At 34.4% G+C, this 27531-nt stretch overlaps 1 protein-coding gene across 2 annotated transcripts in view; it reads right to left on the bottom strand.

The window, feature by feature from the left end:
• The window catches only part of Atg10 (Autophagy-related 10), a 122343-nt gene that overhangs the window by 46908 nt on the left and 47904 nt on the right, over window positions 1–27531 (bottom strand). The gene's annotated exons all lie outside the window — the stretch shown is intronic.

Here is a 27531-nt window from a genome sequence, read left to right as displayed (position 1 = left end):
AAGGTCAAACTTAAAGCGCCCAACAAACGGAGAGAGACAAAGGCTAGGATAGAACTAAGAAAGAAGGACGACCTTCTCCAAGAAGTTCAAAAATATGCCATCTATTCGTAAGGGTACATCACAAGAAATATGGAAGACTGTTAAACATTGTGTAACAACACCAAATAATCGCCCAAAGCTAAATAATCCTGTAAAACAGAAACACTGGATAAGAGATGAAACCATTAAAATAATTGGGAATAGAAGAAATCTTTGCCCAAGTGGTGCACATAGTAAAATGGAAAACGCAAGTTTAAGAAACCTCAACAAAGAAATAAAACGAAGATGCAAGGCTGATAAAAAATTGAGAGCTACGATCAAAAGAATCAGAATCAAACCCATGAAGAAATCTAAGAAGGAACCTAGTATACTTGAGAATGAAATAAGACTGGCGATCAGTAAACTTAAGTATAAAAAGCACCAGGTCCAGATATGATAACTGCAGAAATGCTCAAAGCCACAGAAGAAACCAGAATAAAATTGTTCTACTTGCTCTGTAAAAAAAATATGGCATTCCAAGCAATGGCTTGACGACTGAATAAAAACTACAATAACGACAATACATAAGATAATGCTACACATAATCAATGAGTGACTGAAAACTTTCCTACAATGAGAAATACCTTAAGAGCAAACTGGATTTACCAAAGGTAGAGGTACTTGAGAACATTTTCTGAACATAAGACAGATAAAAAATTTGGGGAATTTAATGTCCCACTATACATTTGTTTTATAGATTATTGCAAAGCATTCTATAGGGTAAAATGGCAACATTTATCGCATATACTAAAAGAAGTAGGCGTACCATCATTATCATCATCAGTTGGCGCTACAGCCCTTCGGTAGCCCTGGTCTAACCCAAAACATTCATCCATCCTTTCAGGTCGAGTGTCAGGCGTGCCACAACGCTTAATTTCGCTTATAACTGAACTATAGGAACAGTTAAAGTGCTTAACACACTCTCAAAACAAGGAATCAGGCAAAGATGTATACCATCTCCACAATAATTATTTAATATATATGGGGAGTATATTTATGAGAAGAGCGCTTGAAGCATGGGAAAAGGGCACCTCAATAAATGTCCAAAATAAACAACTTACGTTTTGCAGATGAACCAGCCCTTCTTGCCTTCTTTACTATTTGCAAGAAGGGCTGGTTCATGATTAATTAACTCAAGAAGAGTTAATTAATCTCATACGACTGGTTGAAAACGAAAGTCAAATATTTGGTGTGTATCAAAGACAAAGGTCATGATAGTGGATAGACAACATAACAACCATCCACATATGACCACGATTGACCAGTTTGAGTTTGTGAGCTAATAATTATAATCTGGGATCATTGATGACAAACACAGGGTTACTACAGGAAGAAATGAAACATAGATGTGATCTAGCAAAAGTCGCCGTAGGAAAGATGCCAACAATATGGAAAGAATGAGGTTGATCAACTGCCTAATATTCCCAATACTGACATGCGGATGTGAATCTTGGACCCTACAACAAGCGGAAAGAAGAAAGACGGACGCCACTGGAATGTTCTGTTGGAGAAGAATGTTACGAATTCCGTGGACCGACCATGGAACAAAAAATTCAATTTTAAATGAGCTAAAGGTCAGCAAACGGCTCTCCAGCAAACTCCATCTCCAACAACTAAAACACTTTGAACATGTTATAAGAGCAGACATAAAAAACATGAAAAGACTTATTATTGAATGAAAGGCAGAAGGCCAAAGATCACGAGGAAGATCCCCAACAAGATGGATCGACCAAATTACAGGAATATGCAAAAGACCTATGCATGAGTTAAAAGAAATGACTAGAGACAGAAATCTTTGGAGACGGATAATACAAGACATCATGATGACCACTACACTCCCTCAGGAGGGTCAGGACTGAAGAGATTTTACCTACCGAGTTAATCTTAAAGGAGGTGAGTCGTTTGTGATAGTTATTCTCTACCTTGCGTGTGGCTATTATATTGGTTCACTTGCAGCAGTCTGTCGCCTTAATTCCCATCACTACATCAAGGTGGCAAAATGGGGAACCAATGGCATATAATATTCATTAACCTTTTCTGTTAATATTTTCATTGTTAGCAAACAATATGATCAACAGTGGCAAATCCCATTCTAAAGCGAAACTGCAGATATGATAACTGCAGAAATGCTCAAAGCCACCGGAATAAAATTACTTTACTTGCTCTCTAAAAAAATATGGCATTCCAAGCAATGGAAACTTGTTATCTTTGTTGATACTAGGTAGTAACATGATGGATAGGTCTTTAAACCTGATTTATCACCTTTTCAGGTGCAATTTTAGTTACTGATTCACTCCAGTTGTTAGAAATTTCCTTTTTTATTTCATTTTCAGTATTTTATTTATTAAGTTATGAAGAGTAATAATGATGATTGTTGCAACGAAGTAACCATGTCCAGGCGCTTAATTATTTCATTTCTTCATATTTTTATTTTCTGATTTGAGGTATATTCTCGGAATTCATGTTTGTTACTAATCGTAAAATAAAAAATGCCTTAATGTGCTTGTTATAATAAAGTACGATAGCAGAACCCCTCTGCGAATTAATAAAAGCCCACGTCACACCAAAATCGTCAGTATAACAAAATTAAAGTGATAATAGTTGCTACCCGAAGGTTTGTCTGACGTCAGCTTCTCATGATTCGTACGTCATGAATTTCTATCAGCATGAGTGTTTGTTACATTTTGAATACAAACACCAGAGATGGGAACAATTTTAACAGTATTTTCTTAATTATAACACAACTGTTAATTTTAATTACGTATAACAGTTATGAACAAATTACTAATAATACATCTTCTTCTTCTTCTTTTTTGGCTCTACAACTCTAAGTAAGTCTTGACCGCGTTTACTATTTTTCTCCACTATTGCCGGTCTTGTGCAGCAATCTCCCATTGTTGTAACCCCAACTTACGTACTTAGATCACTCGTTTCTGCATCTTTCCATCTCTTTCTTGGGTAACCAACTGACCTTCTGCCATCGGGCCTTTACCAGAAGATTGTATTTAGTAGTCTTTCATAATACATGATAATTTAATAATAAATCTCCAATAAATTAACTCCCTATTATAGAGCAACTATAAATATTTTTTCAAAATCACTTCTCCATTTGGGACATTTTTTTCCTCCTCCTGCTCAGTTTTAATCTCTTTTATGAATGTAGTAACACCATCAACTTTTTATAATTTTTTAACAGTTATGTCCTGGGCTAGTTGTTCGGCTTCAAGTAAACCTCGGTTAGTTTTTATTTTTATTTGATCAACCCTACGGCTTGGAGCTCTTCATTAGGTTTTTTCTTTCAACTCTGCCCTTAATTTTCCATCGTTCCTGTTCTTGTGAAAATGTATCCGAAATACTGCAAATATCTCTGTTTTATTTGTTTAAGCAAACTATCTTTTACTTTGATACATTTTGATACTTTTCAATGTTCTACCCAGGATACCTTTAAATCCTCTTTTTATTCCATTGCAACAGTCGAAATTTTCGCACAAAAGTTTAGCGCTTTGCTCATTGTGCAACCGAGGAGGCGATAGAAAGAGGAATGAAAATATAAGAAGGACTTGCAATGTGAAAGGTATTAATGAGTCAGTGACGAAAGAACAGATAAATGGAATGATCATCACTTGAGTAACAGAAAAAAATAGTACACATTGCGCGCGACATAAAATATCAGCAAAGGACAAAAAAATATATTATTAAAAAGATATGACAATTTGCTCAATGTAATACATTGATGTCGAAAAATAAACATCCAGAACATACATTGGAGTTTTGATAAAAGAAAAAAAAAAACAAGTTAATAATGTAACCAAACGTTCAAACTTTCTTTTTGTCCAAACCTCTTATCCAGTTTGAACTTTTTTACCCACAACTGATTGCCTTTTCTAGAAAATTAGGCAACCTGTGCAAATAACCAGGTCTTAGCATGTGTGCTAAAATTCAGATATATAGGTTGTACATTTAATGATGACTGTGATCATTCAGTCGATCACAGTCTTCATTCAACAAGAAATATAGATTCGAAAGAGCCAGAACCCCAATCTTCAAGATAAAGAACTTCCTGTGTAGCAAAGATCTAAGATTATGACTTGAGAAACATTTAATGCCATGGACAGGGAAATTGTCAGACTAATGAATAGGAAACGTGAACTATTGTTTACAATACAAAGTTCAAAGCTGGAATATCTAAGGGGACGGTAAGCAAAACCAAGAAAATTGGTGGTTAGTCCAGGTTATTATCGAAGAAAAGTTTGATGGCAGGGGAGGTCCATGAAGAACAAGAGTCAGTTCAGTGGCTTCCTAAGTTGCCAAGGTGGTTGTTAACAATGTCAACCAAATTATGTTAATCGTTTTAAATTTCTATAGTTAGTATTTTAAGTTGAATAGTCATATACTAAGTTAAAATTAAAATCACACTTTAGTCTATTCATTATATACCAGTTTGTGTATAACTGTATTATCTGTATCAAAATTAATATCCAAAATTGTCGAAAAAAATTCAAAGTATAAGTTAAATAAAAAAATGAAACTATTTATTATTGAGGCCTCTGACACGAATAAATTTTTCGTAAAGACGTTCTAGAATTAAATACTTAATTAAGAATACTTTGTCATTTTGGTAGTTTTCCCTACTTGTATCATTTACTTACGTCTTCCAAAGTATCGCAAGTTCCGTTACTTTTGTAATTTCCTTTTAAAAGTGATCCAGGTTGCTCTATCAGATTTAAAAACTGACTTCAAACTTACTTCATCATATTACCGATTACGACTTTTAAAAACCTTTAAGTTCGAGCAACGAGAAACCTGACATTAACTTGCACCAACAAAGATCCAAGCTGTATTTGTAAAGCACATAATATTCCAATCATGTTAGTTTAAAACAACCAAAATATAATTTTTAGTGGCCAGATTTCCATTGATTACTAAAAATCCCGTTCGTTAAAGACATGTTTCGCACGTTGCGTATTGACCAATGGCAAAACAAAAATAAAATATTTTCCAAAAAGTTATATAATAATAAGTATGTTCTTTTTAAGTCTTTTGGTTGTCTGTATTTAATAATTGACAATTAGTGCTTTTCTCAATTTTTTTATAACGTACTACTTTAGTTTAGTGCTTATAATGCCTAATTAAATTCAATAACAAGTTTTCTTATATAATTTTCTTGATTTTAATGGAGAAGGTAATAAAATTAATCAAAAAACAGTAGGCAGACAAGGCTAAATAGCATACTACTCTCCAACGCTGAATCATCATCATCATCCGGTGCGTCCACTGCTGGGTATAGGTCTCCTTCAATTCTTTCCATCTGGCTGTGTCTTGTGCAACTTGCATCCAGTTATTTCTAATACAGTTCAGGTCGTCAGTCCATTTATTTGGTAGGCGCCCTCTGCTCCGTAGTGCTACTTGGCCTCCACTCTACAATACGTTTTGTTTAGGGTAGCGGGTGGATACTTCTCTGCGATCCCGGTAGGAGATAGATCTAATTCACGAATATCACACGCGTGCTCACGGTCCGCCTTCCATCCCTGGAGAAACCATGTCCTCCAAACCCAAAGCATTTCCATCTCCACCCTTTCCTCCCTCCTTTTCCAAACCAACTCGTTAACACGCACTAGCCAAGCGTGGCGTTTTAATAGCTTAAAACCCCAAAAGTTATTTCCATGAAAGACGAAACCTAAATCGTTAATATGGCCGTGTATATATACGTGTGTCAATATAAGTGTTACATGTTACGCATGTGGCTAGGTACGGGTTTACCAAGCAGAACGGGCTTGGGTTTGATCCCGGCAGATATCAGAAATTTTTTAATTTGTAGTTTCGAAGTGTACAGAGATAGAGTCATTACAACAAAAACATGATTCATTTAACCTCCATAAAAAGATTAAAGAAGCGGCAGGCTTATATAAACACAAGAACACTGGATTCCTGACAGATAATCAGGGAAACATAGTACTGGAAATAGAGCATAAAAGAGATATTTGGATCAAATACGTGGAAAAAACTTTTGAAGATATACGAAGTAACACTGGTATTACAACAAACACCAATTGCAAATCTGGACCACCATTTACAGTCGAAGAAGTAAAATATGCCATCAAAAGCACCAAAGATGGTAAAGCAGTAGGCCCTGATAATTTTCACTCAGAATTCTTAAAACTTATGGACTATGATGGCATAAAATGGTTGACAAATATATTTAACAGTATATATGATACAAGCGTGGTTCCCCAAGAGTGGTTAGTGTCAACTTTTATAAATCTTCCAAAAAAACCCAATGCGAGAAAGTGCGAAGACTATAGAATTATAAGCCTTATGAGCCATTTACTTAAAACATTTCTAAAGGTCATCCACAAAAGAATATATACAAAATGTGAGGAACAACTAACAAGAACACAATTCGGATTTCGTGATGCTCTGGGAACACGGGAGGCCCTTTTTGCTGTACAGGTGCTATTTCAGAGATGCAGGGATGTGAATTGTGATATATACGTATGCTTTATAGATTACCAGAAGGCATTTGACAGAGTAAAACATGACAAATTAATGACACTAATGCAAGAAATTGGAATTGACAACAAAGATCTTAGAATTATCAGAAACATTTACTACAATCAAACGGCCAAAATCAAAATAGAAGACCAGTTAACTGATAAAATTGCAATAGAACGTGGAGTACGACAGGGCTGTATTTTGTCTCCATTGTTGTTCAATATTTATTCTGAATGGGTATTTAAGGAAGCTTTAGACGGTTGTGCGAAAGGAATACTAATAAACGGTGAATGGTTGAATAACATTAGATATGCAGATGACACTATAGTTTTTGCCGATAATCTGAATGACTTACAGATATTAACAAATCGCATAACAGAAGTCAGCAACAGATACGGACTAGCTCTTAACATAAAGAAAACCAAATTTATGACAATTAGTAAAAAACCAATACTAAACGCTCAACTTACAATCAACCAACAGAATATCGAAAGAGTCGAGCAATATACATATCTGGGCACCAATTTAAATAGCCAATGGGACCACTCAACAGAAATTAAACAGCGAATAATAAAAGCAAAAGCAGCATTCGTTAGAATGAGAACTATTTTCAACAGTCGAGACATATCATTAAAAACAAAATGCCGTCTATTGAACTGCTACATATTCACAGTTCTGCTCTACGGAATGGAAGCATGGACACTGACTGTTGCATCTATGAATCGGCTCGAAGCTTTCGAAATGTGGTGTTATAGGCGCATCTTACGTATATCCTGGGTTGACAGAGTTACTAATGTGGAGGTCCTGCGTAGAATGGGGAAAGAATGTGAAATTCTCATGACCGTCAAAACTAAAAAGTTGGAATATCTAGGTCATGTAATGAGAAATCAAGAACGTTACGGCCTTCTCCAGCTGATTCTCCAAGGGAAAGTAAATGGTAAGAGAGGACCGGGAAGAAGACGCATTTCCTGGCTTCAAAATTTGCGAAAGTGGTATAACACGACTACCACTGAACTGTTCCGCGCTGCAATAAGCAAAGTGAAGATAGCCGACGATGATCGCCAACGTCCGGAACGGATAGGCACTTTAAGAAGAAGAGTTTACCTGAGCCTCCACCGTGCTTCGGAGGGCACGTAAAACCGTCGGCCCCGGCTACGTAAGTAGTCGTTAATACTAAAACGTAAACCAAGAACAAACGGCTTTCGAAAAAAAACATGACATCATTCGATTCGTCATCAACAAGCTCTGGCATTCAAGATTTCCAAGACATTCAAGGTTTTAAAACCGCTTCGAATTATTCGATTGATTTCGAAGACATAGGTTCCATCCAGCAGCACATAGAGTTCATGTGGCTATCCAGATGAAAAGTATTAACATGATTTCTGAAAGGAAATGTCGAACAGCTAAATGTGTTTACAAGATACCAAATTTGCAAGATACAATCTTTTCGATCACATAACTATTTTAAATAAAAGTAATCAAGGAAACAAAGAAACCATTCTAATAGCAAAAGATAAAATCAAGTGATTCCTTGTAAATCTTCGTTTGCGGTCACTAACTTTACAAAACAAAGATATATAACTGTTTCCCTTTTATTCATAAGATTGTGGAACAAATTAAAAAGGAACAATCATTTCTTATCATAGATATGGTAGCAGACTCATATTCCGTATGTGGCATAAAGGTTGCAAAATTTATAAAGTAATATTCAGTTACTTTTCAGAACTCAACTCTCAAACAAACGAGTCTATGTGGATACTAAATCCTATTGATGGGTTAGTACAATTATCTAAGATGTCAACGAAGATGAAAGAAAATGTATATTTTGCTGCTGATAAAAACTTTTAAAATGCAATTTAGATCGTAAGCGATTGACGTCTTCTGGATGAAGAGAAAAGAAAAATATCCTAACCTGGCGAGGGAAGCACAGAAATTATTAGCCAACCTCTTTTCACCAGTTCCTACCATTGTGTTTGTATGACAAAGATAACCAATATTTGACGTAATGATAAAATTTTGAAAAAGTTGTGTCTCCCTGTCTTAATATAATAATTCAAATGTCCCGGGTCACTAGGATTTCTAAGGTTACAAAAATATAAAAGTACACAATTTTGTTTGTATTTGCGGTAAATATTGCGGTAATTGACGAAACATTTTAACTAAACTAAACAAATTATGATTTTTTTAAAAATAGTACAAACGTGGGAATATTTTCAAAACAGACCATGTACATATTATTACAATGACTTTGAAAATATGCGGTCAAAGAACGTTAGAAAAATAATGACACATCTCGGTAAACAGCAATCTTCGCTTATCATAATCTGGTTAGTTGGGGTTTTACGATTTCGTGCGATTTGACGTCAGTGGATTTACGTGGAATCCGAATTAATTCAGTCGATTAGATCGAGGAACTAAAATAGGAAGCGAATATCCGCTCATTTGTTTTTGCGAAGACAAGGACAAATAATTTTAAAACCGAATTTATATATATATATATATATATATATATATATATATATATATATATATATATATTGCAAAAGATACGACCGTTGATTAAATTTAAAAAATATTCAATATGTAGTTGAATAACAGAGGTTTGATCGGTCAATAATTGGCAAATGAAAGTCGTCAACTACTTCATTGATTTATTTAAATACCTAACCGCGGAAATCTTTCAGAACATTTTATTCGCCAGGGAGGAATTTTACTAGCTTACTAATATAGCAATTTGCTGCTACGTAAGGATCGTCTTCTTATTTAACATTTCTTAAAGCCTGCCGAGATCATAAATGGTCTTAAAACTTCGTGCATGAAATGGGATTGAATAAGAGGAGTGATTCGTAGTGCTTATTTTGGCGTTGAAATCGCCACATATTATTAAGAAGTGGCCAGGATTTTCCTTAATTGCACAGAATATTTGATCGTAGAATATTTGGACTTCTTCGTCTAGATGTCCTGTAGTAGGGGCGTACACTTGAACGATCTTAAGGATATATCTTGCGCTTATTTTGATGGTTAAGTAGACCACCCTTGTTGAGATTTGGTTTATTGCCACAATTTTGTTGCCAATTCTTTTGAGAATAAAAAAACCGACCCTCCGACTGTCAATTCTTCTTCTCCTTTTTAGTACCATAAATGGCCTGTTGGAAGTGTGATAAGACTCTCTCTCTTTTTTCTTACTTCACTGATAACCACAATATCCCAATTCACTTTTGAGAGTTTTTCCTCCATTTCTTCTAATCTCTTCTCGGGAGAGAGTGACCGAGCATTATTTGTGGCGAAGTTGAAGTTTATCTTTTTGACACACGTTGAGTAGGATTGGTTTACAGTAGTCGGATTTTTGGCATTTAAACACCGTGCTTCAAAAGTGACTGAATAGTTACATAGATTTTATTTGATTTATTTGATGTCAAAACATTTACAGGCTTAGTATTATTATTAATATTACCAGCAACATATTTTTGGTTATATATAGAAGAAAAACTTTGTGCACGCTACTTAAACTGTAAGAGTTCTACATTAATTGCAATAATTGTACTGCTAACTTAATTATTTTATTGTAAATTTGATTTTTCTCGTATACGTTCTTTTTTTATAAACAATTGAATTTTTTATTTGAAGGCTCTATGAAATAAGTTTAAGCTTAGAATTTATTTAAATAATGTCATTCTCAAAGTTAGTCACTATTTTACAACATACCAATGGTAGAAATGGACTTTTCCGAGTTTTAAAGAGTGTCCACATGCTTTAGAACTTTTTATATTACGAGTAGAATAAAACTTTTTTTATTGTAGATTTTCTCATTTTCTTTGTTTTAGAAAAACAAAAGACTACGAACAAGTTAAGTTATATATGTCTGTAGTTATGTGCTGTTTTGTGGAACATACTAGTGACTCAACCCGATAGAATTTTTATTGCATAGCATATCCTAAGTAAGATTTTTTGCTCGATGCCTCGATGGCATTAAAGTAGTTTTTTTTCTTCTTCTTCTTCTTATTTGTAAGCAATTCTGCTTGTTCATTGGCGGATTAATACCCCTATGTAAGGTTGTCACTCCATGTTTTGAGCGGTTGCCGATACTTCTTCTTTTGATTGGTGATTTATCTTTGGCTATTTTGACGACACGGGTCTCCCCCATTCTGCTTATGTAGTTATTCCATTCTTTTTTATATTTAGTGTCCATTCTTTTATGCACTTCTTCTTCTCATTGCGCCGTCTCCTTTCGAAGGTTGGCGATCCAAATGGCAATTGTAGTTTTGGAAACTGCTGCGTGAAAGATTTCTGCGGATGAGCGGCCGAACCATCTCCTCAGGTCTTTCAGCCACGAGTTCTGGCGTCTTCCTACTGATGACTTCCTACTTTTGCCCTGTACTTTTCCTTCCAGTATAACTTGAAGTAATTCATATCTTTCGCCTCTCAACACATGACCCAAGTATTGCATTTTCCTCTCTTTGATTATTCTTAGTAATTCTTTTTGTTTACACATGCGATGAAGTACCTCAACATTAGTAACTCTTTGTACCCATGGAATCCTCAACATTCGTCTGTATATATACATCTCAAAGGCATCTATTCTTTTTTCTATTTCAGAGTCCATTGTCCAACTTTCACAGCCATACAGTAAGACAGAAAAAACGTAACATCTGATCATTCGGATTCTAAGCTGTAGACTAAGGTCTGATCTTGCAAAAAAATGTTCTTGTTCGATTCTTGATAGGATTTCTTTTTTTGGATTACACTGACTATTGATATTTGTTCCCAAATATTTTATGGAATTTACCTGTTCTATTATTTGACCCTTGGCATACACCTGTACGTTTATTGGTGTCTTTGAACATACTAAAGTTTTAGTTTTGGAAACGTTTAGATGTAAACCCACCATTTCGCTGTGGTGAACTACCGCATTTATTATATTTTGTAGTTCTTGTGCGTTGCTTGCTATTAAGACGGTATCATCAGCATATCTGATGTTGTCTATGCTGATTCCGTTAATCTTAATTCCGCCTTGGACCTCGTCTAATGCTTCTCTGAATATAGACTCCGAATACAAATTAAAGAGTAGCGGTGATAAGACGCAACCCTGTCTCACTCCTCGTCGGATTTGTATGTCTTCGGATGTTGTGTGCTCTATTTCAATTGTTGCCGTTTGGTGCCAGTATAGTTCTGAGATAATTCGCAAGTCTTGTTCGTCAACTCCAGTTGTTCTCAGAATTTCGATCATCTTTTGATGGTTAACGCAGTCAAATGCTTTTCGATAGTCAATAAAACATGCATAAACATCTACATTCATGTCTCTGCATCGTTGCGTTAACACATTTAAAGCAAAAAGAGCCTCTCGTGTTCCCAATCCGTTTCGAAATCCGAATTGAGTGTCACTCATCTGGAACTTGCACTTCTTGTAAATTCGTGTATGGATAATTCTGAGAAAAGTTTTAAGGGCATGAGACATCAAGCTTAATATTCGATAATCATCGCATTGTGAGGAATTCGATTTTTTTGGTAATGCTACGAATGTTGATTTTAGCCAGTCTGTTGGTATTTTACCTGTGTCATATATCTTATTGAATAATGCTTTTACTTTCGTTATCTGCAATTAGTTTAAGTATTTCGACATTGATATTGTCTGGACCGGTGGCTTTTCCATTACTTATTCAATACTGATGCCATCAATTTCTACTTTACATGTAATTGGTTCTTTGCTGATTACTATTGTTTTAGTTTTCTGAGATGAGATTGTGATATTAAATTCTTTTGCTCTTATGTTAAATCTGTGGATCAGTCTTTGCAGACTATCTTCTTCTTGGGCTATCAATATTGCTTCGTCTGCGTAAGTATTTTTACTTCTTTGATTCCCATTCTGTATCCTCTTCTTTTGTTAACGCTTTTGATGATTCCATCCATTAATCGTCTTATTCCACTGCATATTTCTGTAGGTTCTGTAAGTTGTCCATCTATTCTGACTTCCATTTTGTTGTTTTGGTAGATGTTTTCAATAGTTTTTATGATATTTAGGGGAACTTCTTTATTATACAGAAGATAGATTACATCTTTTAGTCTTATTTTGTCAAATGCTTTCTTTAACTCAATCAGACAAAGAAATGCTGGTCTATTATACTCCTATACATGATCCCAATAACAGACAACCTCTAAGACCTTCAAAAGCTAATGAACAAGATAGTTGAGTATGGAGAAGAATATGGATTATCAATAAACACCAAGAAAACCAAATTTATGAGGATATCAAAAACCCAAAATAATGGTGAAAGCCTGACAATTAACGGTAATGCTTTAGAACAAGTTGAAAACTACCACTATCTTGGCACAATAATTAATCACAGAAACGATTACTCCAAAGAAATCAAAGTTCGAATAGAGAAAGCACGTACAAACTTCAATAAAATGAGAAAGGTACTTTGTGCAAGAGAACTAAAATTGGATTTGAGAGTTAGGCTGGCAAGGTGTTATATTTTCTCGACTCTGCTTTATGGGATAGAAGCATGGACACTTAACGCGTCGACTGCTAAAAAGTTGGAAGCATTTGAAATGTGGTTGTATAGAAGAATCCTGAAGATATCATGGACCGAGCATGTAACAAACAACGAAGTCATGAGAAGAATCAACAAGAGAATGGAAGTATTGGAAACCATCAAGACACGAAAGCTGCAATACCTGGGGCATGTTATGCGTAATGAGAGACACAACCTACTTCAATTGATTATACAAGGGAAAATCCAGGACAAGAGAAGTGTAGGAAGAAGAAGAATCTCTTGGTTGCGTAACTTGAGGGAATGGTACAGATGCACAGCAATTGAACTATTCAGAGCAGCAGCATCTAAGATCGGAATAGCCATGATGATTGCCAACCTCCGTCGCGGAGATGGCACGTGAAGAAGAAGACATGATCCCTTCCAGTACGAAAACCCTGTTGTTCATCTGCTAAAGTTATCCTCTGGTTCATTGGTTCTTGTAAAATTTTAGTTGTAAGTTTTAGGTTAGTATTTAACAAGTTTATTCCTCTGTAGTTTTCGGGATGTTTTATCTCCTTTTTTCAATAGTAGAATTAGTTCGCTCGTTCTTCCTTCTTCCGGTATTAAAGTAGTTACTATATAAAAAGCCACAAAAAAATAGTTTAAGAACCATATTAAGGCCCGTTATTGTTTTCAATACAAATATCTCTACTCTCTTTTTTTCCCATACCAATGTGTGTATTTTATTCAACAAAAGTTCCACTTATAATTAAGGCCCGACACCAACATACTACCTAAGATAATTAATTAAAAAACAATATCGTTAACACTTGGGGTCCGTAATTGTAATGTTTTTAGTTTTTTATTTCCTGATTCTCTTCCCATGTGGGTACTAGAACGGTGTTATAAATCGCTTTGCATATAGGTGCCCAATCTACCCTATCTCCGGTGTATAGTAGAGGTGTCCTTATTGAATTAAGATAGGTTGAATCTTTCAGTTTATTGGCAACTGTTATTTTTTTATTAAGTGAAAAAAAGTGTAAAATCAAAGAAGTATCTGTAGCTATTGCTATTGTTGAGGTGAAGGACACTCCATTCGATATATCGCCAACAGGTTAGGTATATCTTGAAATTCAGTGTCTGATAAACTTAGACTTTTAAAGAAACAGTTTTTACTTAAGATTACATGGATAACGAACGTTGTTAAATTTTTTTTTGTGTCTAAGTCATACGCGAATGGACACTTACCGCTACAGCTGTGGTTGGAAGATTTTTTTTTACGAAACCATTTGTTGTTATAACCGGTCATTATGCAGCCATTGGGCTGATTGTACATCTTCCATTCGTATAACCGTCTGGCTGAGGTTTTAGTGTTAACGACTACTTACGTAGCCGGAACAGATAGCTAGCTTTACGTGCTCTCCAATGCACGATGACGGCTCAGATTAGATTATAAATTGAAAAATTTCTGGTATCTCCGATAAGGTAAGTCAGTACCTAGCCGCTGAGCTGTGAGTGCCACTAGCTGAATCATTGGTAGATGCTCAAATCCTTGCGAGATGAGTATGCTTCCTTATTCCTAATTCCGAAACAGTTATTTGATATGTATTCTAGGATTAGAGAGTACTGTTCTGATAGGTAACAGCGTATTTAAGTATTAATTTTTAATGCCAGTGTTTCTTATCCTGTGGTCCACGGGCCTGTATTAGGGGGTCGGTGGTCTGATCTATGGACATTTAAATCAATAAATTCATTCAAGTCTCGTAATATTTACGCTCGCGAGCTTGCTTCAGCAAGCGTGATACGACCGAGACACGACGACCGAGTGAAGTGAGTTAGAACCTTCCCCCTGCCACACCGCCCGCGCCCTTACACCATACTTACCCACGACTTATACTTGTTTGATTTATTAACCGTGTGTTAAGATTTAATTAAGTAGGCGTATTCGCATTATTTTGTTCTGTGTTGCCTCTCAGTGTAGATAACTTTATAGATATTACTTTTTTAATATGATTGTGACAATTAAACGCTGGTTAAAGCCAAATGATTCCGCTTTAGATGAAGTAAATGAAGGACCATCGACTTCAAAGGTTAATAAACGTCGTAAGTTTTGTGGGACCGTGTTATCCGAGTACCTCAAATTATCAATATTGACGCCGTTAATTTTGATACCACATTAAACACTATCCAATGCTTTGTTTATCGAAAACGAATTCCGAATAGATGTTAAATATTAGTGGGGGCAGAATGCAGGCCTGTCTTTCTCCACTTCGTATTTGAAGCTCTTCAAAATAATCCCGGCCAATCCTGATGTTTGCACGTTGATGCCAATAAAGATTTTTAATTATACGTAGGTCTTTATCAGCAATACCTACCTGCTGAAGAATAGCTATCATTTCAGTATGTTTTACTCGATCAAAGGCCTTCTCAAAGTGAATAAAACACATAAACTAGATGTTCGACATCTTTGCATCTCTCTACCATAACCTGGTTAGTGAAACCAGTCCCCTGTTAAGCGTTTTTGACTATTTTCGAGTTGACTATTATTGAGTTTTAATAACAAAAAGTTGTTTAAAATAATTGATTATGTAGTATGTAGCTACAGTTGTTTCTTTAATCTGATATGTTTAAATAATTTTATTTTATTAAGTATTCATGTAAAAATAAGTCTACAGTCGGTTCACAATTTGTTGAGAGCTCACTACAAGTTTAACCCTAATTAGAAAACTGAAATACAGAGAGGATAGGTAATACGATATAATAGTAAAAACCAACCTAAAACTGACGGTTTAAGACGTTTTCGACTAACCCACCTTATATCTGAAGGAATACAATACCTTATAATCCTATTACGGGGGTATTTTGAATGGTTAGAGATGAACGACCAGTGTCGTAGAGTATACGATAGATATATATTCTTCTTCTATTAGATGTCTTACTGCATCTTTCCAGTTTTGTTTTGTAATATGTTATAAAGACTCGTATAACAATTCACGTACAGCTTGTATTTTATATGACGTATTTTTTCTAGTCACATAACTTTTCATTTGTGCCCAAATGAGTTCAATTGGATTTATTTCGCAGTGGTAGGGTGGAAGTCTAAAGACTGTGATGTTTCGCCTTTCCGCCATTTTGTCAACTACGTATTTCTTGAACTTAGATTTGTGTTGCCGGGCAATTTTTAAAAGTTCTGCTTTTACCATTCCATCTTCGTAAGGCAGATACTTATTCCGCAGCCAGTCAAGAATATCCTGTTTCTTCCACGCATTCGTTAGAAGTCTTTCTACTAGTCGTGAATGATAAGGTGCATTATCTAATACTATAATTGAATTTGGTGGTATGTGTTCAATCATTTGCTCAAAATACTCTTCGAAAACATCAGCTGTCATCTCCTCGTGATAGTCTTTTGTGCTTTTGGAATGAAATTCCAACAAACCATGCTTAACAAATCCTTTTTCACTGCCAATGTGAGAAATTATTAATCTACTGCCTTTACCAGAAGGTGAGGATATACCAGTAGACCAACCTTCCATAAAGGCTTGCCTGGAGCTTAATATATTTTTATCTGACCAAATTTTTTTTAGAGTATGACCTTAGTTTACCCACGTTTCATCCTGGTAGAAGATGGGCCTTTCTTCAGCCCGGAATTTTCGTATGAATCTTAGATAACTTCTTCTCCAACATCATCTTCTCCTCCCGGTCAATTAAAAGTGATTTTCGGTCTGATTTCTCCCACCGGAAATTTAATTCTTTTAAAACTTGCCACAATTTAGTTCCTCCGATATGAGGCAAATCTGGGTCGTCTCTAACTTCTTGTAAAATTTTGTTTAGGTTTGGTATTTCTTTTTTAAAAAAAAATCCATGAATTTTCCTTCGAATACCATTTTTGGCAAATTCATCAATTTCAATAGGCTTTTTTCCTCTCTTTAAGTGTTCGTTTGTGTTTGGGTTATCTATACCGTGTTTTTTTCTTTCTGATAGGAACCTATATAAAGTTGACTCTCCTACGCCAGTCATGTTGGCACAACTTTCGACTATGTTGCGAACAGTGTTTGTGGGATTCTGAGAAACCAGAGCATCGTGAACATTCAGGACAATAGTCTTCTCTCTTGGTGAATAGACAGATTTACTGACTGTACGCAACAGTACCGGTGTAAAACTTGATGATGAAGCCATCACAAACAATCCAACAAAACGAGCACGAGCGAAAGGTACGTTTATGTTCGTAGGTATATGGAATAAAAAATCACTCACGCACTGCATATAATTCGCAAAAGAAATATTCGAGACGCTAATTACTGCCGTAGACGCGGAAACACCGACGAGCCCTAAATTACATGCGATCAAAAACGTACTAAACAAAAAAATTCTTTTCGTTCGTAATAACTTCACCCTTTCAAGTTAAGTTTCGAATATAATTATATTATTAGAAATCTGGGGAATTCCATCTTAATTATCTTGCAACGAATAGTACCTTCGGATATGAATTCCAGGTTTTCTAGTAAAGTGATTAAACGCGAAGATTAGTATTGAAATATCCAAAGAGATAAGGTATTCTTATTTACAAAATTATTAATGGTTAAATTCTTATTTTTATTAATATAATATAATAACCAACATTAGTCGTGAAAGTTTTAATTGTTTTTTTGCTAAATATATTAGTATTAAAATATTATCAATATTATATATAACAGTATTAAAACATTATATTATTATTTAATGAATAAACACCTTAGGAACGCCTATGATTTACGACCGTTTTATGAGTTTGAGGCATATTTCGTGCTCTCAACAATTTGTGAACGAAGAATAGTCCCCTGTTCTATAAAATGCCAGGGGACTGTTTAAATAATTTGACGACTTTATTTGAGGATTAAAATTTTATTTTAAAAATATAATGGTGACGTCTAAGGATGCTTACCAGTTTTTTTTTATGTATTTGGATATTTTTTATTCAGTTATTGTCGACAAAAAAATAAATACTTATAAAAAAGTTGTTATTCTGCAAAATTGACGTACCCGGGACGGTGTTTGAGGTGTTTGAGGTTCAGTTATTTAAATATTCTATTATTAAATTACTAAATATGCTGTGAAGTGCCAAGAATACCTAATAATAATATCGTTATTGATACAAAAAACTTATTTAATATTAACATGTATTACATAAAATTATCTTGATACAGGAATTTTCCATTTAGAGGAGAATTGCCCAAATTTGTAAGTTCGATTCAGTTGTTTGGGAGCTACCCATCTCTAGTGTAACCGATAGTTATTTATTGCCAGGGAATAATTTAATGTAAGTGTCTTTAAAAATTGTATAAGGGCTTATAGTACAATAATATATGCAATTAGCTATGCCTAAAGCCAAGACCGTAACTGCTTATCAAACGTGGTGTATACATATCAAACTCTTGTGTACATTGTACGTTAAAAATTGTTTGGCATACAGTTTGGTAATGGAACATATTAAAAAACGTTTGAGTGAGAAATTGTTTAGTGACGATTGTGTCAAAAATATTTGCATTTGGTCCTTTTCTAAGCATTAAGGAAACAAAACTGCATTTAAATGCAGTAAATATTTCTTAGAGAAAACAATGCAATGCATTATATACATACTTATTTTCATATAGTAATGCTTATTTATGGACAGATATTTTATTTAGTAGCATTTAAAACGCAAAGTGGCAAAATACGCCCACACCCTAAATTAAATTTAGGCTGTGGATTATATTGTCAATTAAATCGTGTGAATTTGAAAGTCTCTGTCAATCCGAAAAATAGTTTCAGGACCTCCGGCATGAAACATCAGATGTCGTACTGGGCTGCATTTAACTTATCATACGACAATATTTTGTGCAATAGTGCTATGTTGAAATATTGTGGTGTATATTTGTTTTTTAACAATATATCATAACTTTCCTTATCTTTATCCTTTTCAAGGTCGGCTTCCCTAGTTAAATTTTTCCTTAAGTTCCTGTCTTGGGTCATACAAATATCGATCCTCTTCAAAGTCATGTCCTGCCAGGTCTTTTCCACAAAACCTTCTTCGATGTTTCTCTCTTACTGCTTTCAAAAACTTGCGTCTTGTGACTTGTGACTGTCATTGTGATGTTAGACATGCCCGAATCATCTTAACTTATGTTCTCCGATTTTGTTGTTCAGAACATTTTTGGTCCTATCTGCAGATCATATGTAAACTTAAGAGTATTAACCCCATCAAAAAACTACACCCACATCTGGGTTGTTCAAAAGGCACCAGCCAACTGAACAAGCGGCTTCTGAACAACCCAAATGCGAGTGTAGTTTCGAGTAGGGGCCATTGTGTTCCGTAAAAGTAAATCTTTGAACATGGACTTTATGTCGTTTCAATTCATAATTTTAAACATTTAATATGTAATCTAAACATCAAATCAACTATTTTGTGATGGTGTTATTTAACAAGTAGCAGTCATTGATAATGGTTTGATAAGGACCGAAAACGTTCTGAAGAATTTTAATCCGTTTGGATTTTCAAAATTTCAATGTTTAATCTCTGCTGCGCGTCACAAAAAAGGGGCCACCTAAAATTTTTGCCATTTTTTAATTTTTAAGAATCATACCACAAAGTGATTGTCATTAGATGTTTGTGTAATGTTTAAGAATATATTCTAAAGCAGTATGCAATCATTTTTTAAATAACAAATGTCAAAAAATAACTTCTTCCAAAATAATGATTTTATTGAAAAATAAAAAAAATAATAACATTGTACATTTTTTCTGTTTTCTTTATAAAATTACAATTAAGTCGTGATTATTAATACTGTGTATTACCTCTATTGTGAATTACACTCCTCATTCGATTTGGCATTGAATTGATCAAATTCTGGATGTCGTTTTGAGGAAAAGCTTCCCATACTTCCATGAGCGCCAACCAAAGTTGTTCACGATTTATTGGAGCAGGTATCTTGTTTCTTACCCTTCGTTTGAGTTGGTCCCAAATATGTTCAATCGGGTTCAAATCTGGACTTTTGAGCCAGCCAGTTCATTTTTGGCACACCGACAGTTTCCAGATATTGCGTTACCATCCTGGCTACGTGTGGCCGCGCGTTGTCTTGCATAAAAATAAAGTTTTCGCCGACAAACCCAGCAAAAGGCATTACATGCTCGTCTAGAATTTCGGTAATCTATCGGTGTGCATTCAATGCTCCTCTATCAATAAATACGAGATCAGTACGGCCCTCGAATGAAATTCCTGCCCAAAACATTACCGAACCTCCTCCAAAAGCAGCTCGTACTCGTCGAAAACAATCAGCATATCGTTCCCCACGTCTTCTGTATGTTTTGATGCGACCATCTGAGCCATAAAGAACCGTCCTGGACTCATCACTAAACAAAACATTTTTCCAATCTTCTCTCGTCCAATGCTCGTGGTCTCTAGCAAACTGTAGACCGCGTTGTCGATGTGCTGCTGTTAACAAAGGTCCTGTTGCTGGACAGCGAGCCCTTAGACCAAATTTTCTCAACCTTCTTCTCACGGTAGAAGTGCTTAAAGTCTACCTGTGAGCATTTTGAAAACGGTTTTTGGATTGATCTAGCTGTAAAGAACCGATTTTGCAAAGAAGTGCGTTGTAAAGAACGGTCTTCTATGGCCGTCGTGATTCTTTTCGGGCCTGATCCTGGTCGTCGTTCGTGAGATCCAGTCTCTACGAATCGTTGGTAAATTTTTTGGACCATACAACGACTGACTCCAAGCTGTCTGGCCAATTCTCTTTGTCTCATTCCATTATTAATCAAAGTAACAATTTGAACAGATCTAACAAATCTCTCAGCCATAGTTTTAAATTTAAAAATTGCACAAGTTTACTCTTCGAACAACTGTACACTAGTGAAAGGTTTTTGAAAAACAGAATAGCCATATTCCAAGAAAAATAAGGTACAAACAACACGTGCATTATCCGAAGTCGTAAAACTGATATCAATTCTGCAAACTTATTACCCTTAATTGACTTGTCGGCACCGTTTGTCGGTGCCTAAAAGACGCTAAAAGTGTTTCTGCATTGTGGGAATCTAGTTACAATAGAATAAATTGTATAAACTTAAAGTTATTGAAAAATTTCTACAAAATTCTAGGTGGCTTTTTTTTCGTCACGCGCAGTGTATATAAATTTAGATTCGTGAAATAAATGGATATTGAAATAAGTACTTTTGTCCAATTAAATCGGTACCAAATGGGACTGTTGTTTAATTTCAGTTTTATGAAACTGGTTATTCTTTATAAAGTTCTGCATGTTCTAAAACCTAAAATACAATTATCAAATATTAATTTTTTTCAGACGTATACGCAGTTTATCAAAAAATGTGAATTTTATGAAGAGTAATGTAGTAATGTATTTTTAACAATATCAGCAACCGTTATTAAGAAAATTTAATTCTAATTAAAAACTACGGTTTATATCATCGATATAAACTATTACAAACACTCAGTTTGTACATACATTAAATGAGAAAGATTATGATAAACGGTATGAATTATTGTGTATTAATAGAGGTGTCATTTCTTTTATTTTATAAATTCTAATTAGCGATTAGACGTTTACTGTCAAAAATTTATTGGTTTGTCAGTGGATCCTAGATTAAATATCGATGTATAGACAAATTGTAAATTAATAGGAAATTAAAAAAAATAAAAATAATCATGATATCAATAATTTAAGTTAACAATAATATTACTCCAAAATTACACATTGAATTCCAACATTCCATTTAAAATAAGAAAGCTTACAGCGATTTTCGGTCTACCCAAAAGTAATAATTAATAAAAAAATTATTAAACTGAAAACCACCCCCTCCTAGTCTTAATTTTCAGAAATATAAAATAAAATATTGCTGATTGAATTGCTGCGTGAATGATCCTGTATAGTATATCGTCTGAAATTTGTACAGGGTTTGTACACTGGTACATTGTACAGGAAATAGTGTCACTTATAAACAAGGGATTATTAAATTTGTCTAATAATATAATTTTGATGTTAAATTGTTAAGACAGCTCAGAAAATAATATAAATATTAAATTTGACTGTATACCATTATTATAAAAATATATTGACTTATTTAGAAATTATAATTTAAGCCAGCTTTGCGGGACAGCGGGACGCTTGTCGGGACAGAGAAATTAACTGCGGGATGGGACAGATGGAAAAGTGCGGGACACGGGACGGGACAAGAGCCAGTCCCGCGTGAAACCTTAGCTCTAAATCCGTTTCAGTAGTTCTTACTGAAAGAAATTTCTTAACAGTTATGTTCAGCGTACACTAAATATCGGGGAATGTTATCCTGCAGTTTTCTTGTTATCTGATCCAACACTAATGATAATAGATATGGAGTAAGCAGTGAGCTCTGATACAATCCTACATTCACATGAAATTTCTGTTTCTCCCACACCTGTCTTTATACTAGTTGTTACTCCGTCATAATGTCTCTTAAAAGTATCCTAAAAGGCAAAATGGACGGCCAGATTACAGAAGAATGTCTTGGTTGAGGAAGCTGAGTCATTGGTATGCACACATCACGACTTTGCTATTTCAAGAAGCATTTCAAAACTAATTTCGATTTATAGGCAGAAACGTCAAGCCACTATATAAATGTGGCTTAATCCCAATAAGATATTTAATAGTCTCCCTATATTTGAAGGCTTTCTAGTATTTTCTAATTATTTATTGATGTAAGATCGTTTTAATTTAATATACCTATTTACGAGGAGTCAAGAAATATTAAAAAACAAGAAATATGTTATATTTTATAATATAACATAATCATACAAAATGTGTCGAAAATTTTTTATAACACCAGTATGACAGAAGGAATCATGTGAACACGTGGTCTAATCTTCGAACCATTCGAAATGAAACCTGTGTTTTGCCTTTACTCATTCCGAACAATGTCGAGCGACGACAACGATTATTTAGTTCTCGAGAACTTATTACTCAGACACTAAAACGAAAATCAACATTTTCTCTAAACAATTCGAAGAATGTTAATTTGTTAGTTTCGAGTCTAAATCTTAACATATTATCTTTCAACGGTATTTAATATGTGGAAGAGTAAATAAAATTAATGATTATTCTTATTTTAATTCTGTAAAATTTACGAATTTTATAAATACAATGCTGGACAAAAAAGTGGAAAGTTAAATTTTTCTTTATGAGAAAGTCGAACGGAAAAAGTATAACGGTCGTACTTTTGTAGAAAATCTGATAACCAAAATAATAATGCATTATTTATTAACCAACTTAACTGTAAAACATATTAAACTCTAAATCTGCACCTTTAAACCTGGCAAATACCTGACGATCTCTTTGACAGCAATCATTATCTTATATGAATTTTCAACAATTGTAGTGGAGCTGTCTCTGCCAAAAGCTATTGTCGCCTAAATAAAGCTAACTGGTCAGATGATTCAAAAACTGTTGACACTTTCTTGCTCATTCATGATCATCTAATAACCAATGATGTAGACTACTTGTTAACGTCAATATCAGACACCATTCTCTCAGTTGCTGAGAAGACTCACATTGGCAAAACAACATTCTCTCCAAAAGCAGTTCCTTGGTAGAACTCTTCTTGTAAACAGGTGATTCGTCTATCCAAAAAAGCATTAAATATATACAAAAAAAAACAGAAACCTTGTAAATCTAATAAATTACAAAAAAATTTAAAGCCAAACACGTAGTAAAAAAAGCAAAAAATCATCCTGGCAGGATTACGTATCATCCATTAACGAAAATTCCAATCTTAGCCTTCTTTGGAAAAAAATACGATAAATTCAAGGTCACAAAACTAATAATAAAATTACTCGTTTGATTTCAAATGGTATAGAGATCACTTCACATGAACTTATTCCTACCACGTTTGCCAAACATTTCGAAGATAAGTTCAGAAATAAAACTAATAATATTATTTTTTCTCATCATGAATTATATTCACACAGAAATAATCTGATAGCATCTGAATATAGTAGATTCCTTAATTCCTTAGTAATAGACACATCGCAGCTGGGCCTAATGATATTCCTTATGCATTTCTAAAGCGTTTGTCTATCTATGGCGTTAATAAACTTCTAACTTTATACAATCTAATCTGGAGTTCCCATAAATTTCCATCTCTAAATCTATTGTTATACCAATACTCAAGCCAAATCAGCCAACTATTTTTCCCCAATCTTACAGGCCTATCTCCCCGTAAGATTGTATAAAGCATCTATGTGTAAGCTAATGAAAAAAATGATCAACAAACGTCTTTTATGGTATTTTGAAAAACACAAGATTATTCCAAAGAAACAATCTGGCTACCAAAGACAGCGCCCCACAAGAGATAATCTAGTACTATTCCGAACCCATATCTCTAACGCAATTAATAGCAAACAAGATTTGATACACTTTCTTCTCCACACATCCAACATGAAGGTATTCCTTAAGGTTCAGTTATAATCACATCCTTATTCATTCTTCCGATTAGCAAGTTAAGTAAAAATATTCTGCAATTAGCAGTAAATGATCTACAAAAAAATTGATTTTCTAGGACTTTCCCATTCCAAATCCAAAGTTATTAAATTTAGCAGAAGAATTTATTCTTGTAATTATTAGGGCTGATATTTGATTCAAGATTAACCTGGAAACAACACTTACAGGAACTTTAAGGAGTTTGCCTAAAAAGGTTAAATATAATTAAAAAACTTTCACATTATCCTCGGGACGCGGAAGAAATTACGTTACTAAAAGTTTACAAATCACTAATCCGTTCCAAGCTCGACTATGGATCTTTCATCTATATATCTGCAACTAAATCAACCCTAAATTCACTAAATAAAGTACACAGCACGGCTATCTGCCTATGTCTTAAAGCATTCTGTTCTAGTCCAGCAGAAAGTCTTTACTGTGAAACTAATGAACCTCCTCTATGGCTTAGTCGAGAAAACCTTCTTCTCTTCTATTCTGCTGCAATTTCTTTCGTCTTCCAATCCCTCTAATCCATATATCCTTAAATTATATTGTAACGATAAGACTACAAAAGAGAATTGAAATCAACCATGGGAGCTTATCGTCTATGCTTCGCCTAGCTCAGTATCTCAAGTGTGAGTTCGTCTTGTCTTAAACTAAAAATCGAACCATGGACCCTTAGCTGATAACAAATACAACAATTTTTAACTAATCATATTTATTAAAAATAGGAAACAATCAACCCTGCCAATGCTTTACAATGAATACAATGTGTATGATACTTATGGCATCGATGGCATCAATGGGCTCCTTGTGTGTCCTCCCAATTAGACGGTTAGGTCTTCCAGAGTATGTTGTACAATATTACAGTTGTTCTATATTATATTCTGAAATTTCCCATAAAATCCCCAATAGTCTTCTATACAGCTAATAAAACTTGAATTCGGCCAATAAAACTTGAATTTGGCTAATAAATACAGCCAATCAACCCAAGAGAATTCTACAGACCATAAAATGAAGCTTATAATAATTTTTACCTTCTTTTATAACTTTTAGAAATAGGCAAAAAATTATATTCCCACTATGTTAGAAAAGTTGATTGATTGACAGAAAGTAGGGCGACTGAAGTTTGCATGACATAGAACGTATGCCTATGATGGAATTACCACTTCTGTCAACATACAACAGAATATTTAGTCTATCGGACAAAAAGAGAGAGGCCGAATTATTCTACGGGACAGAGATAGAGAGAAAAGAAAGACAGAGGGCACCAACTACTTTTTGAATAAAAAATAGTAAAAACTAAACTGAAGATAAAGGAATTAATAAATTAATTATCTAAATATAAATTAATAAAGATGTGACGTATATAACGTTACAATATTATTACACAAACCCCATAACCACACTTCATAACACAACTTAATTATATGTACATCCTTTTCCTAGTTTTCTACAGCTGTTATTAAAACATATAAATTTGTCTGAAACCAGAACTCCACCATTGTCCAATAATCCCTATTGGACCAACATACTCCCACATTAGTGTGGGAGTATGTTGGTCCCAAATTTAACAAGGAAGATACCAGTGTTAATACATTAAGAATTCTCTTTTTATAACGTATAAACAAAAATAAATATAACAAAGTTCTTTACACTGACGCGTCAATGACTGAAAGACGATCGAAAATATCTACTAAAATAACAAAATAAAAGTAAAAGTAGAAAAAAAAACAGGGAGATTCTCTGAGTCCTGTATTGCTCAACCTGATTGAATGAAATAATGAACACCACTTTCTCAAAGTGAAGATGATTTACAACGTATACTGCACCAATTTAATATAACCGCCAGACAATTTAATATGTTAATTTCCCCAAAAAAGACAAAATGCATGGTTACAACAGCAAATTTACTAAGATCTAAATTGGAGCTGGAAGGTCAGATAATAGAACAAGTGATGGAGTTTAAATATCTAGGTATCACATTATCTAGCTACAAGAAGCTCGAAACAGGAGTAGAAAATCAAGTGAATAGAGCAAACAGAGCCGCAGGTTGCCTGAATGAAACAATATGAAGAAATAAAAATCTCGGGAAAAGAACGGAAAGAAATGGCAGAATTGAAGGCATACAATAACATACCAGCAAACGAATGGGAAAGATACCTGACGGAACTGTTTAAAGCAAAGGAAAATAATAATTAACACAATACCGTACCTGAATTAAGACACGAAATAGAAATCACTTTTCAGGAAGTAGAAATAGCCATAAATTCACTCAAAAATAGAAAGTCACCAGGACCAGACGGAATAACCAACGAGGTTCTAAAACACGGAGGAGAAAGTATAACCCTAGTGATGACAAAACTTATATTGCACTGCAAGATAACAGACGCATGGAGAAACAGCATAATGATACCAATGTTCAAGAAAGGAGATAAAGAAGACCCCAACAATTATAGAGGTATAAATCTACTGAACACTGCACTTAAGCTTACCACAAAAGTCCTAACCAACAAAATCAATAAACTAACAACTTTATCAGATGAACAACAAGGATTCAGATCCGGAAATCCTGCGTAGACGCCGTATTTGTACTAAGACAAATCACAGAAAAGGCCATCGAGTACAATAAACCAGCATATCTATGTTTTATAGACCTGACAAAGGCTTTCGATCGCATCCAAGTCGAAGACGTCTTACACCTACTGTTTAAAAGAAACATACCATTCAATATTATACAAACCATCGAAAACATCTACTTCCATAATCGAATACAGGCAAAGGTAAATGGAAAACTAACACAGTGTATACCAGTACAAAGCGGAATCAGGCAGGGTGACTCGTTAAGCCCACTTCTCTTTAATATAATAATGGACGAAATAATACAAGCAGTACGTAAAAGTCATGGCTACAGAATGAGGAACAAAGAAATCCAAATATTATGTTATGCAGTCGACGCCGCATTAATCGCCGAGACAGAAGACGAACTCCAATGATTAACACACATCTTCAAT

This window comes from Diabrotica undecimpunctata, chromosome 1, assembly GCF_040954645.1.
Source record: "Diabrotica undecimpunctata isolate CICGRU chromosome 1, icDiaUnde3, whole genome shotgun sequence".
NCBI lineage: Eukaryota > Metazoa > Arthropoda > Insecta > Coleoptera > Chrysomelidae > Diabrotica > Diabrotica undecimpunctata.
This window is presented reverse-complemented; position numbering and strand designations above follow the sequence as displayed.